The sequence below is a fragment of the Tenrec ecaudatus genome, chromosome 10, assembly GCF_050624435.1.
Source record: "Tenrec ecaudatus isolate mTenEca1 chromosome 10, mTenEca1.hap1, whole genome shotgun sequence".
NCBI lineage: Eukaryota > Metazoa > Chordata > Mammalia > Afrosoricida > Tenrecidae > Tenrec > Tenrec ecaudatus.
In genome coordinates, this window is record NC_134539.1 from 117,643,112 (window position 1) to 117,656,418 (window position 13,307).

Sequence of the window (13,307 nt, forward strand, 5' to 3'; positions counted from 1 at the left end):
GATGCAGATTGGCAAGAAGTTTCTTTCCCTCAGTGCTGATGGGATGCAAAATGGTCCAGCCTCTTTGGAAGACAGTTGGGCAATTTCTTACATTGTTGGATATTCACTGACCATTGGCCCCTCAATCATTGTGCTATTTATTCACCTGCTTTGAAAACATTTGTCTCCACAAAAGCCAGGACACACATGTTGATAGCAGCTTAGTTCATCACTGCTCCCACCTGGAAGCCAGTGTTCTGCGTCGATTTGAGTCAGTGGTGCTTCTCGGTGTTATGTCATTGTGGTTTAATTATCCTAGGAGTTGTAAGTCCTCGCCTCTAGGATGTTACATCCCTAGGAATTTGGCCATCCTGTAGGGCAGAACTGCTTCTTTTGGTTTCCAAGGCTAAAAATCTTTATGGGAGCAAAAGGCTTCATCTCTGTCCTGTTGAGCAGCTGGTGTAATTGAACTGCTGACCTTGTGCTTAGGAGTCCAAGAGTAACTCACTGAGGTAGTTTAGTTGATTGTGCCAACCTGACCGAGAAACACATGTGGGATTAATCGAAGGGCGGAGAGATAAATGGCTCAGTGACCCTCGCCTTTCTTGTCTCTTGCTCTTTGATCATCAGACCAGTGTGCAGCTGCCTTGCTTGTTCTGTGCCTCAATTTACAAGCTACACTACCTGTGGGACACCTAACCCATGGACTGTGACACTGTAACTTGAGGTTCCTTCAAGAACTGCTTCACCACACGATTGGAATTACATCTCTTGAGCTGGGGACTGTTGGACCCTGTCATCTGGCTGACTGTTGGTGACCTGCCTTGCTATTTGCTGCCTGTGCCCAGATAGCCTGAATTGCTCTACAGAGGACTACCCGGTGGCTCTCAAGACTTGAAGGCCTGCCAGTGTCTCACAACTGTCTCATGGGAGTGAGTTGCACTGAGCCATTTGTACTGCTTTATATTTTAGGTAACTGTTTCTTATGTCATATATCTATCTATCTGTGTGTGTGTGTGTGTGTGTGTGTGTATTAGCATTCTGGTTTTGTTTCTCTAGAGAACCCTGTCTAACATACTCACTATATCACCAAGTTTGCTATACAGTACCTCCGCATCAGTCTCAACTTGATGGCAATGAATTTGTTTTGTTTCTGTTTGGGTTTGGGCTTGGAAATTAATGGGGCAAGATTAATGGACTCAATGGCAGCCAGGGTTTTTTGTTTGTTAGTTTTTATGCTAATGAAGCAGGATGCAACCTGCAGGATTAGGTTTATCCTGAGTAAATCTCTTTTGAGATGCAAAGGAGATCAAAGGAGGGAGCAGAGGTCTGAGGGACTTGCTACCACCAAGAAAGAACAACCCAAGGTCCCTGGGGGAAAACTCTAGCCACAGAGGGATACTGATGACAGGCATCTTTCCCCACAGCCAGCAGAGAAAGGAAGCCTGTCCCTGGAGCCAGTGGCTTGAATTCAGACGTCTAACCTCCTACATGGTGAGAGGATCATTTTCGGTTTATTAAAGTCATACCTTATGGTATTTCTGTCACTGCAACACTATGGAGCTAAGACAATATCTTTCCACAAGTGAGTAGATAATGAAACCGTGATGCATCCATACAATAGCATATTATTGAGTGGTAAACCACAAAAGACAGATGAATGTTAAATGAATATTGCTAAATGCAAGAAGGCTGTCTGGAAGCGGGGATAAAAAGGCTACATGCTATGTGAATCTAATAAATGACATTCTGGGGAAGACAAAGCCCTCTTGCCTTACAGCTGGCACTGCCTGCTCTTAGTGACCCCACTGGACAGGACAGAACTCTCCCTGGGATTTCCAAGGCTGTCATCTGTATGGAGGCTGACTGCCACATCCTTCTCCCGCAGACAGGCTGGTGTGTTTGAACTGCAGACCTTTTGGCTAGCAGGCAGGTATTTTAACCTCTGCATCACCAGGGCTCCTTGGCAAAACGACAGGGATCTGTGATTGCCAGGGACTCAGGATGGTGAAGCAAAACTATATATGTTTTTCAAAAGCATATTACTGGGAGCTAATAGAGACATCCTATCATTATATAGTACAACCATATCAAGCAGTGTTGTACAATTGCTCCCACAGTCAGTTTTATAGGATGATGAAACTCTTATATGATACTAAGAAAGAAAAAGTATTAAAATATACTATGGGTCCACCGTGATTTTAAAATGATGGAATAGATAAATAAGCAGGGAGAATAGGCAAATGTCCCACTGGCAAGAAATCCAAATCACTTATGTGAGCTCTCTGTTCTCAAGGAGGAATGCACAGCGTGCAAGCTGACTCCTCCCCACAGAGCACAGGATGGGGAGAGGGGAGGGTGTCTTGGCAAAGGGAAAACCTGAGGGGAAAAACCGTCACTGCCCGCTCACCAATTTCTCTATTAGCCCCCATAATGGCATAGCTTCAACAGTAAAGTACACGCCATCATAGAGGCAATGGGTAGATGAGGCCAGGGGTTTGAAACCCTTCTCCTTCCTCCACTGTGTGTGAAAGGAGGGGGCTTGGAAGGCCCTGTGTCGGGCAGACCCAGTCCATCTTGCTTTGCATGGAACTTTAGCTGTCTCCATAGGATTTCCCCTGGAAAGACATGAGTGGTTCTCTGCAATGGTGCCATCTGCCAGGCTACAACAACAGCTACAGGCGTGGTGGGCACTATCCGTTCTGGTGATGCCCCAGAACACCGGAGCATGACCCCAGGGGACTGAGACTCCAAGAGCCCAGCTCCTACCATTCAGCCAAGGCTCTGTGTCACTACCTGTTCTGGCTGAGAACTCCGGTGCTGTGAGTCTGAGAGAGAGAATCCCTAAAATCCTATGGCCCCACCTCTGGCCTCTCCTCTCTCCGTTATGACCGCAGTTTCCATTCGTCTATTTCTAAGGACCATTTCAAAGACACCAGGATCTTCTTTAATACATAAATAGCCCCATGAAGTCACTTCCTACTCTGCCCCGGTTCCTTCCATTGCGACTCACACACAGCTTCCCTCTCTCTGCGCGTCTGGTGCTTACTCAGCACATTCAGGGTCTCACTTCACCCCGTCACCGCTGCCTTAACGTGATCCCTGGGATGTCATCTCAAGAGACTGGAAGCTACTCAAAAATCACCAACAGCCAATGTCCGAGGGAAGCTGTGATGCCGGCGGGCCATCCCCGCCCCTCAGCCAAACATTCTCTCTTTGGAATGGGGGAGAGTGGGTATGTGGAGGAGGCCAGGGTTCATCCCCAAGTGAGTCAGCAGGAGCAGAGACCCCCCCCCCTCCCAAAATAAAACTCAGTCCTTCCATACTCTTCCTTTCTCTTGGGTCCGTTTCAGTGCCCTCATCTGGGAAAGGGTGAGTAGGTTTAGGATCCCAAAGCCACACCCCTGGGTAGGCTCCTCCGGGCAGTCTGTTACCCGCGCATTCTGTCCTCCACAGCTTCGAGACCAAAGCAACCAGAGAGGTCTGTGCTGTCCCCGAGGAAAGCTGGGTCCAGAAATCCAAGCAATGCCTGGACCTAAACTCCCTCACCCCAAAGCCTCCAACCCTCACGCCTGGGCTGGGAGGCAGAGCCCCAGCAAAGCCCCATTTATTCCTCCCTGAGCTTCCCCCGGTGCGGTGTGGTTCTTTTATTACAATGTCCAGAAGGAGGGACTTTGCTAAAAAGAGAAGGATTTAAAGCACAATGCTTTCAGATAAATGTGTAATTCTAATTAAGCTATTGATGCGCTGGCTTTGTCTTCCATAAATCCTGATGTATTAGCAGCACACGAAACCCTGAGGGACAGACAGGCTTTCTTCTCTGTGAGATCAATGCAGTTCCTTGCAGAGTGTTGGCCTCTCCGTCCTGTTGTGTGGGTCCTGCGACCACGAGTCAGTGCCACGCACCTCCGTGGGTTTGGGAAATCAGGGTTCTTGGAACTCAAACAGTAAATGTGCTGTGTTACTGTTAAAGTTAATGTTGGTATGAGACCATGGGATTTCCAAAAGAAATATACATGAAGTCTATAATCCTGAACGTGTGCATCTTTTTTTCTTTTTTGGTGTGTGAGAGAGAAAGTGGCAGGAGTGGGAGATGGGGTTCAGTCCATCACATCCCTCATGGAACGGTCTCACAGAGGCCTGCCTTCACAGGGAACATACTGAAGGTAACAGAAACCTTGCCTCCCGGTGGTGCAGAAGGTTCCACATAAAACAGGAAAGTTGGAAAACTATGGGGCAAAACAGCTCTGTGATGTTGGACTGGCATAAGGGCCTCGGGGCACCATGGTGATGAGCGGGGCTGCCAACCTCAAGGTCAGCAGTTTGAAACCACCCTTTGTGGAAGAGAGGCAAGGCTTTCTACCCCTGTAAAGAGTCCAACCCCAAAACAAAAACAAACTCACCAACATCCAGCCGATGCTGACCCATAGCAACCCGATGGTTACGGACTCAGAAACCCACCAGGGCAATTCTACTGTATCCTAAAGGGTCTCTGTGAGTTGGAGTAACTTGATGGCAATGAGGGAGAGCCAACTCCAGCCAGCCAGCCGGATGGATGGATAGAAACAATGATAGATAGATAGATAGATAGATAGATAGATAGATAGATAGATAGATAATAGATAGATGATAGATAGACAGACACATAGGTTACTAGCCACAATGACACTTCAGTAGAAACGTACATTGCATTGCAAGCACCCAAACATAGTTTCTAAAGACTAATCTCCATGAATGAAACCAAGGCTCCTGAGATGTGTGACTGCATAAGCAAGGACTCATGGGTCCAATGTCTCCTTGGATCAAGTGCACAAAGGGTTTGAATATCACGCTGTGCCTGAGAGTAGAGCATACTCAGAGAATGACAGGAATATGTCAGAAGGACACAGGGGCCAATTTTAAGGGGGGTGCATTGGCCAGGTCTGGGATATCTTGATCTAAATAAAGAAAAACATTTTAAATCTTAGCAATGAGTTTTAACCTTTTGAGTAAAAACAAAGTGAAAGTTGTAACTTACCGTAAAATAAAAACATATACACACACATATAAATATATATACTAATATACACATATAAATACATATACATATATACTCATACATATAGATACACATATACATATATACATAAATAGGCTTATAGATAAAGAATGATAGGGTTGGAGCACCACTCTTTAGCAACCATCAGACTAAAGATGTATCGAGGCTGGAATTGCCTATGGATACTAAGGTTAGTGGTTAAAAAGCTGATTAGAAACAGGATACTTACCTGGTCTCATGGTATGGCTGCACAACTTCACCATAACTGCTAGTGCGCCTGCCAGTTGGCTCTGCCCCATGGCAGTTTCTATAGAGTGGAACAAAGCCCTGCCTGGTCCTGTGCCTCCCTCTCCAGTTTGCTGTTCTGGGCCCATGGCTGCAGGCACTGTGTCATTCCAACTCATGGAAGAACCCCCTAGTTTTCCCTAAGCCTCCACTTGGAGCAATTTCTAATTATGTATTACTCATCAGTCACTCGATTAGGAGCAGAATATGTACATAGCTTCAAGGCCTCTTCTCACAACACAGTAATCATAATAATTGAGGATAAATAGATATATAACCAGAAGAGCTGGATAATTATATATTAGTCTACATTATATCACTCAGAAGTGCTTATTGGTCAGCCATTGATGGCCTTATATTGTGAAGAGCTATAGACATAACTTTAATAAAAGTCTGTGTCACCAGGATTGGTGCAGATCAACTTGCGGGTCTGCCGGCATGAGGATGTCCTGCTATTCACGCCTGCTGGAAGGACACAAGCTACAAGGAATGATGAAGCCACACTAGGCAAATTAAACTAAGGGGGAGTCTCCCAACTGACAGGACAGACTGCCAACGTCACAAAAGATAAAACCAACAAAATGGCCGAAATGGAAAATATTGACAGCACTTAGCGAAGTGGAAATACAGAGCAAATGGATTAGTGGTAGAATGCTGTGGAGACTTTTTTAAACATTAGAATCATGTTTTTTAAAAAAGTATGTTCATTCTACAACCCAACCCAGTGGCTGTACCCATGGGCTCAGTGACACCGTGGCTATAACAATAGGCTCAGTGACACCGTGGCTGTAACAATAGGCTCAGTGACACAGTGGCTGCACCCATGGGCTCAGGCGTAGGAACAGTTGTGAGGATGGTGCATTGCTTCCTTCTGTTAGCCACAGGGCCACTAGGAGTAGGGACTGACTCAATGGCACAAGAAGTAGACCCATCACCCATGCCACACTATCCCACTGCAGCGGCCCCTCCCCACAGTGCCCTGAGTGTCTCTCATGAGTAAACACATGTACAAAGATTAGCCAGTTCTTGTTCATTGTGAAGGAAACAAGCCGCAACACAATATTGTGTACGTGCAAATAACATGCAAATGCCTCTAACACCCAGGACACACTCAGGAAATCCACGCAGTGGGGGGGGGGGTTTGCTAGGCTTGCAATGACTGTATGTTGGCCCTGCTGCAGTTGGCGCCATCTGGTTGGTGTCCACTCATAGTGACCGTCAGCACAGCAGAAGAAAACACTGCCTGGCCCCGCGCCACCATCACAATTGCTGTTATGTTGTGCTCCATATCAGTCAATCTCTGTGTCAATCCATCTTGTCGACGGTCTTCCTATGTTTGGTTGACCCTCTGCCTTACCAATCACCAATTCCTTCCCCGAAGACTGCTCCCGCCTGTAGCATGTCCAACGTGTGCGAGATGAAGCCTTCTCATATTTGCTTCTAAGCAGTATTCCGCGTGGACTTCTTCCAAGAGAGGCACTTTCATTCTTGGGGAGTTCACGGACTATCCAACTATTCTTTGCTGGCTCTACAATTCAGATGCATCAATTCTTCTCTGGCCCGCCTTATTCATTGTCTATCTTCTGCATGCAATCCCTTCCCCTATCACTGAATTCAACTCTGCCTCCAGGAGGTAGCTTCCCCAGCGGTTTCGCTGAGTCAGAATCCACTCGATGGCAGTGAGTCTGGCTTGGTTTGAGTCCACCGGAAAGGCTCACTGTCCAGCACTCTGTTAATGCTCTGCGGCTGCTCATACGGTTCCCACCTTTGCCTTCCCCCGAGCCTGTCTTCACCCGGAAGCTTTCCTGAACCCTGTCCACCAGGAACAACCCTGCTGGTCATTAACATGTCAGCGACGTCGATGCCAGCATGGACGCAACACTCCAGCCACCGCAGTAAGACAAACTGACAAACGCTTGATGAGAAAAAATAAAATTGTAGGATGTGTGTTATTTTCCTAAAAAAAAAAAAAAGTTGTTCCTCAGATTACTTCCTGTGTGTGACCCCAGCACAGAACTAAGCTTCCCTCTTCCTCTCTGCCCCTCGTGGTGCCCACTGCTGGGTGGAGGCCGCACCTGGCCTACCTGCTGCAGCCCACAGCTTCCCTCTCGAATTTCCTTGGAAACTCTGGCAGCCCTGCCTCCAGCTCAGTCACTTTGGGCCACCACTTCCCCCCCAGCATGCCTAAACCTGACCCTGGCAGGGCAAAGGCCTCTCCAACTTCTCGTCCCCAGAGGAAGCAGGGAGAAGGGCCAGAGGAGCACCGAGGTCAGTATGACTCAGGGGCCGTGAACTCTGACCCTGAGGCTCACCTCCAACTGTCCACCATGAAAGACTTCTCCGTCCTCCTGTCCCTGCCCCTTGCAGGACAGACCGTCAGCTCCAGTGCGCTTGCTCAGTCAAGCCAGCTCATTCTCTCCTCGACCCCAGACCCTACTCCATCCACCCCCACAGTGGTTTCTCTCTTCTTAGGACATACGAAGCCAACATTCTGTGCTGAGCCTACTGGAGCAACAGGGAACCTCAGACCTTCACTTTAATGTCTACTCGTCCAGAAAGCAGCTGGGCTATTAACGGAAAGGTCGGCGGGAGCAAGGTGTGGCAGTCTGCTTCTGTAAAGATGAGATCCTTCAGACCCTACAACCATGTGGGTGCAAAAGGGTCTTCCCCCAGGTTGTCTCCCCCAAGTATAGGTCAAACCTAGGATACTGCTTGCATCACATGGTAAATGACTGTACACTTGAAGGTCAACGCAAGCTGCTTACAGGTTATTTTTCCTGAGGGCTGTCAGCCATCTAGAGCAATCAGACTGTATAGTCTGTCCCACCCTCAGTAGGGCCCACCCCCTGAAGGAGAACCCAGAGAGAAGGTGGAGCCCACTCGAGGATGACCAAGTTAGTTTGCCATCTTGAGTCTCAGGCCTACCCACCTTGTCACATGTACACCCCTAGCTCATCCCCTTCCTGTGACTCGTAGGCCTGTGGTACAGCCCCTTCCTAGAACATATGTGGCTACCTGTAATCAGGGGGGCTTGCACACCCCTAAGGATCTATAGGCCCTGGTGAGAAACAAACACTGCAGCTCTCTCCTCCTCCGACTCTCTGCTTGGATCTGGCTGCTGAGGTCATGACCATCCCAGAGGTGAGCATGTTACCATAACTGTGTCTGATTCCTCGACTTTATCTTCTCTCCTCCCTCTCCGATTCTCTATGGTGTTACTATAATCTTTATATGTTATCACCGTACATTGCTTCTGCGCACCCCCATGATTTTGTCAGGGGCTGGTTACTCTGACACAACAAAACCCAAACTCACTGCCATCGAGTCAGTGCTGATGCCCAGTGACCCATAGGGTCGCTAGACTCTGAGGGTTTCTGAGAGTGTGACTGCTCCCGGGAGTAGGGCGCCTCTCTTCCCCATTGAAAACCCGACAGGGCAGTTCTCTTCGGTCCCATGGGAGTGACTGGGTGTCAGGATCCACTGGAGGGCAGGCAGTGGGTTTGGTCTGGGTTTTCTCTCAAGATACTCAGCCAGTCTCTAACCTCCATCCCAGCCACCATGGGGCCAGAGGATAGCCAAGTGGCCAGCTCCAGACCCAGGGCCTTTCCTTTGACACTGACCTCCTTCCTCCACACTGCCTCTCCGATTGATCATGCCCTTGCCCTCCCAGGGCAGCGATGATGTATCCCCACTGTGCAGGTGAGGGAGCCAAGACCCCCAGCTCCCAACTCCCTGCCCCAGGTGCCCGGACTTCAGAGAGGGTAGGGTCTGCCCCTCTGTCTTCCTCTTTGCTTCGCTTTGCCTTCCCCAACTGACACCAGCCTGCTGTGTCCTGTCTCCGAAAACGTGCTCTCCCCGAACTTCTATTATAGATGCACTCAGTCCCACAGCCGCCACACACAGCAGACCACCCTACACGAAGAAGGTCCCCATGCAGACGCTGACCAGCTACCCAGCAGCACCAACCACCAGGATCCCCAGAACGCAGGATGGGAGTAGAAAATGCCACTCGGCCCCCATCCCCTCATCAGGACATTCCACTCCACCACGCCCAAATGCAAAGTTCTTCCCTGGTGGACCTCTTGCAAGGTCCCTGGATAGTGCAACAGTTCAGGCCACGGCTACCAACTGCAAGACTGGCTGTCCGAGTCCACCCAGAGGTGCCTTGGCGGCCAGCATCTGCAAGGCCAGCCACTGAAACCCCGTGGAACAAGCACAGCTCCACCCTGACTCTCAGCATCATCAGGAGGAGGCCAGGATGCTCTTGCTTGGGAGGAAAATGTCCACTCCGAGGATACGATCTAAGTGGATGATGCAGTCCACTCGCCCATGATTGGCGGTGTTAGGCGCCATCAAGTCAACTGGGAACATAGCCCCATGGAACATAGCAGACCGGCTCCAAAGCTGTTCTCGGCTGTGATTTTATGGGAGCAGATCACACGCCATTCTCCCATGATGTCCGCATGCCCCCGAAACCAAACTCACTGCCACTGAGTCAATTCCGACTCACAGCGAACCTCTAGGGTAGACTGGAACCGCCCCTGGGGACTTCCAAGATGGTGGCTCTTTATGGGAAGAGAAAGCCTTTTTCCCCCAGAAAGCAGCTGGTGGTTTCTAACTGCTGACCGCATGGTTAGCGGCTCAACGTGTAACACCATGCCAGCAGGCTCCTCGGGAGTCACTGGGGGAGGTCAAAGAGCCAGCCTTTCGTTGACCAACCATTGTGACCACAAGCCCTCTAACCGATGCTCATAGTTCAGAGGAAGGCAAGGAACCTCCTCCCCACCCTTGCTTCCTGAGAGGGTACCAGCCCAACCTTCAGCACCAACATGTTGCCTCCTCCGTCCTGTGCCAGGGCAGACCACTCCCTGCTGCAAGCCACACAGGCAGGCTTGGGGCTCAAGAGGCCATCTTGTGGGTGACCCGACAGCAACCAACCCTCCCGCCTCCCCCAATTTCAGAATCAAGGTGACCTGTGCCTACCTGAGGGCAATGGGGGTTGACGTGACTGAGCTAGACTGAAGATCTCACTTCCTGACCAAGTGACCTCCCTGGCTCACACCACAACCCAGCCAGCGCCCCAGCAATTACTGTAAATTCCCCTCTCACTGTGACCCAATCAGCTCCGACTCCCAGCAACAGAGCAGAACGGCCCCTCTGGGTTTCTAAGAGAGCAAATCTTCACAGCAGTAGAGAGCCCTCAACTCCCTCCCACGTTCCGACTAGTGGTCTTGAACTGCTGACCTTGGCCATTAGCAGCCCAACGCATAACCCCCAGGGCTCCAGAATCGCCTCCCTGCCATTTCAGATAGAATGGTTGTGCTGTGTGGTGACGTCCACCATCGCAGCATGTTCATCCATGGCAGTTCTGCTGCTGCCTGGAATCTACTTCGAAACGCTTAAGCACGGGCTGCCATGGCCTGGTCCTTATTTATGACCCCTGGCCCCTGGCCTTGAGTCCTGTGGGAATTAGGGAGAGGGCAAGTTGCGCAATTAGAGGAAAGTGCCCTAGTCGAGTGAACCGAAACTCACAAGCAACGAGGAGTCAAGAGGGAGTCAAGTCGGCCCGCCTGCGGGTTCCAAGGTTGTAAGTCTTTACAGAGCAGATTATAGAGTGCTCTCTGCAGAGCCCGGGGTGGGATCAAACTGCAGACCTTTCGGTTAGCAGCCAAGTGCTGAGCCACGGGAGCGCCATGCGATTGCAAGTCACGGATTAAGTACACGATTCTGAAACTACGATGGCAATCCTACCATGACTGCCTCGTCACTGAAAACACAGCCTGTTTATAGCATCTGGCGGGGTGGTCTCTTCGGGGCTAATCCTCAGCTGGTTGGGTGGGTTCCAAGTCCCAGAGGGCTGCCCCAGGGCTGCAGAGGCGGGGGGCTGGGCATAACCACCAAACGCGCACCTCTGCCTTCGAGCCGATTCTGACTCGTGGCGACCCTACGTCGGGTATCTGAGGGGCTACATCTTTAGGGGAGCAGACAGCCCCTCCTTCTGAGTGCCAGCAAGGACCCGGCCCACCAGCCCCAGCGATTCCTGACCCATTTGCATCACCAACAGCTGGTCTCGCTGCCGTGTGACTCGGTGGTCCCATTCGGCGCCAGGCCCACTGCCTTGCCTTTGCTTGGAAATCTCCCCTCAGCCCTTCGGATCTGGCCAGTCTGCAGCCCCTGGTCTCTCTTCCCACAGCCCTGCACCCTGGAATGGTACAGACTTCCTGGGCACCAGACCCCAGGGGGAACTAATGATGGGTTAGCATGGTCAGAACCAGGGAAGATGGGGGTCACAGGGATGGGGCGTGGGGGTTGGGGTGGGGGAACTCTCCCTGTGATCAAGAGTTCAGACTCCAGGATGGAAGCATGGTGGGAAACATCTAGAGAGGCAGGTGGAGGAGCAGGAGTACTAGGGAGGGGAGTACTAGGGAGTACTGGGCTTGGTTCTGAAGGCAGAAGGCAGACAGTCATCGGGGTGGGACGTGCTTGGAAGGGGGACCTGGTGGTTGTGGGCAGGATGAAGCTGGCCCGGGAGACAGGAAGTGCCCATAGCAAGGGCCTGGGCAAGAGGAGATGGTGACCCGAAGAAGCTGGCAGTGCAGGGGTGGAAGGGAGGAGGCAGTCTGAAGAAGCACAGGCCAGACATGTGACAGTTTGAATGTGGGGGAAGGAGGGAGCAGACGCGAGAAAATGGGACATGAGGCTGTCTCCCCTCCAACCACCAGGCTATAGTACCCACCCGCCCACTCTCCCACACACATACATCTGACACAGGATAAGACCCTGCAAGGAGAGCAGGACCCTGCTGACCAGTCCCGGAGGGCGGCCTATTCTGCCAACTGGGAAGGGGTGCTCCCTGGTTTATGCTATATCAGACAGTTTACTTGGCAAACTGGGACACCAGAAGCACACCTCCCTTTCCTGGGAAATGGGAGCCTGGCTCTCACAGCAGGTCTAACAGGGCCACCTCAGGTCTGCTGGTGTCTCTCTGCAGCCCTGTCACCCCATCTCAGAGGCAGCTAAAGAAGCTGTGACTTTGGGATAACATCATACCCTCACTCCCAGAACCCTCTGAGAAGGCATCCTGCATCCATGTGTGTACGCAGCCTGGGCTTGGCTTAGTGCTGTACTGCTAGGTACAACCGGTGGGGGGTGGTAGGACTTGGGTCCAGAAAGCTAGCCTCTAGGACCTTGATGCTCTCCCTGGGACTGAGGTCTCTGTCGTCTGTAAGGGCTCCAGACCACACCTGACTACAGGTGATGCTAATGAGGTGACACAGGTGGGGGTTGGCCAGGCTATCTCGGGGGAAGTGGGCAGACCAGTTAGGGCTGATCAATCAATCCTACCTCTGCCATGAGGCCCCAGGAAAGGGTCTGAACCCCGAAGTTCCTGGGCTTCCTGGTTGATTAGAGGTCTGTGTATTTAGGGACCCATCAGGGGACCATCCCAAATCACGACTCTTCGTTTATTTCCTCTCTGAAGTCATAAAAGCACTCATATGTACGTCCCTCTCCTGAGTTCTGTCAATTGTTCTATCAACTTCCCGGGCTTGGAGACCCAAGCTTGGGCAGACTTGCCGATCTGGAGGGCGGCACCCTTTGCTCCGTGAGACCTGACCGGGTTCTGGCGGCCAGGGTCTGGGGAGGAGCACTGGGCTCGTGGTGGTTGTCAGCATGGAACAGGAATAGAATTACATTGGATGGATCTAACCATCATGATGCAGCCCCAAGTCAACGCTCAGCCCCACCCCAGCCCCAGAACAGACTCTCAGTTAAGAAACGGTGTATCATTTATTGGCTTGGATTGACAAGAGTCCGTTTCCCTTACATCAGATCCAACACGTCCTCCTCTTCCTCCTCCTTCTCTTCCTCCTCCTCCTCCTGTTCTTCTTCCTCCTCTTCCTCTTCTTCCTCCTCCTCCTCTTCCCCCTCCCTCCAGCCCCAGACCCCAGCCCCTCAGTATCTACAAGTTTGCATCCTGTTAATGTCCAAAAGGCACAGGGAAGGA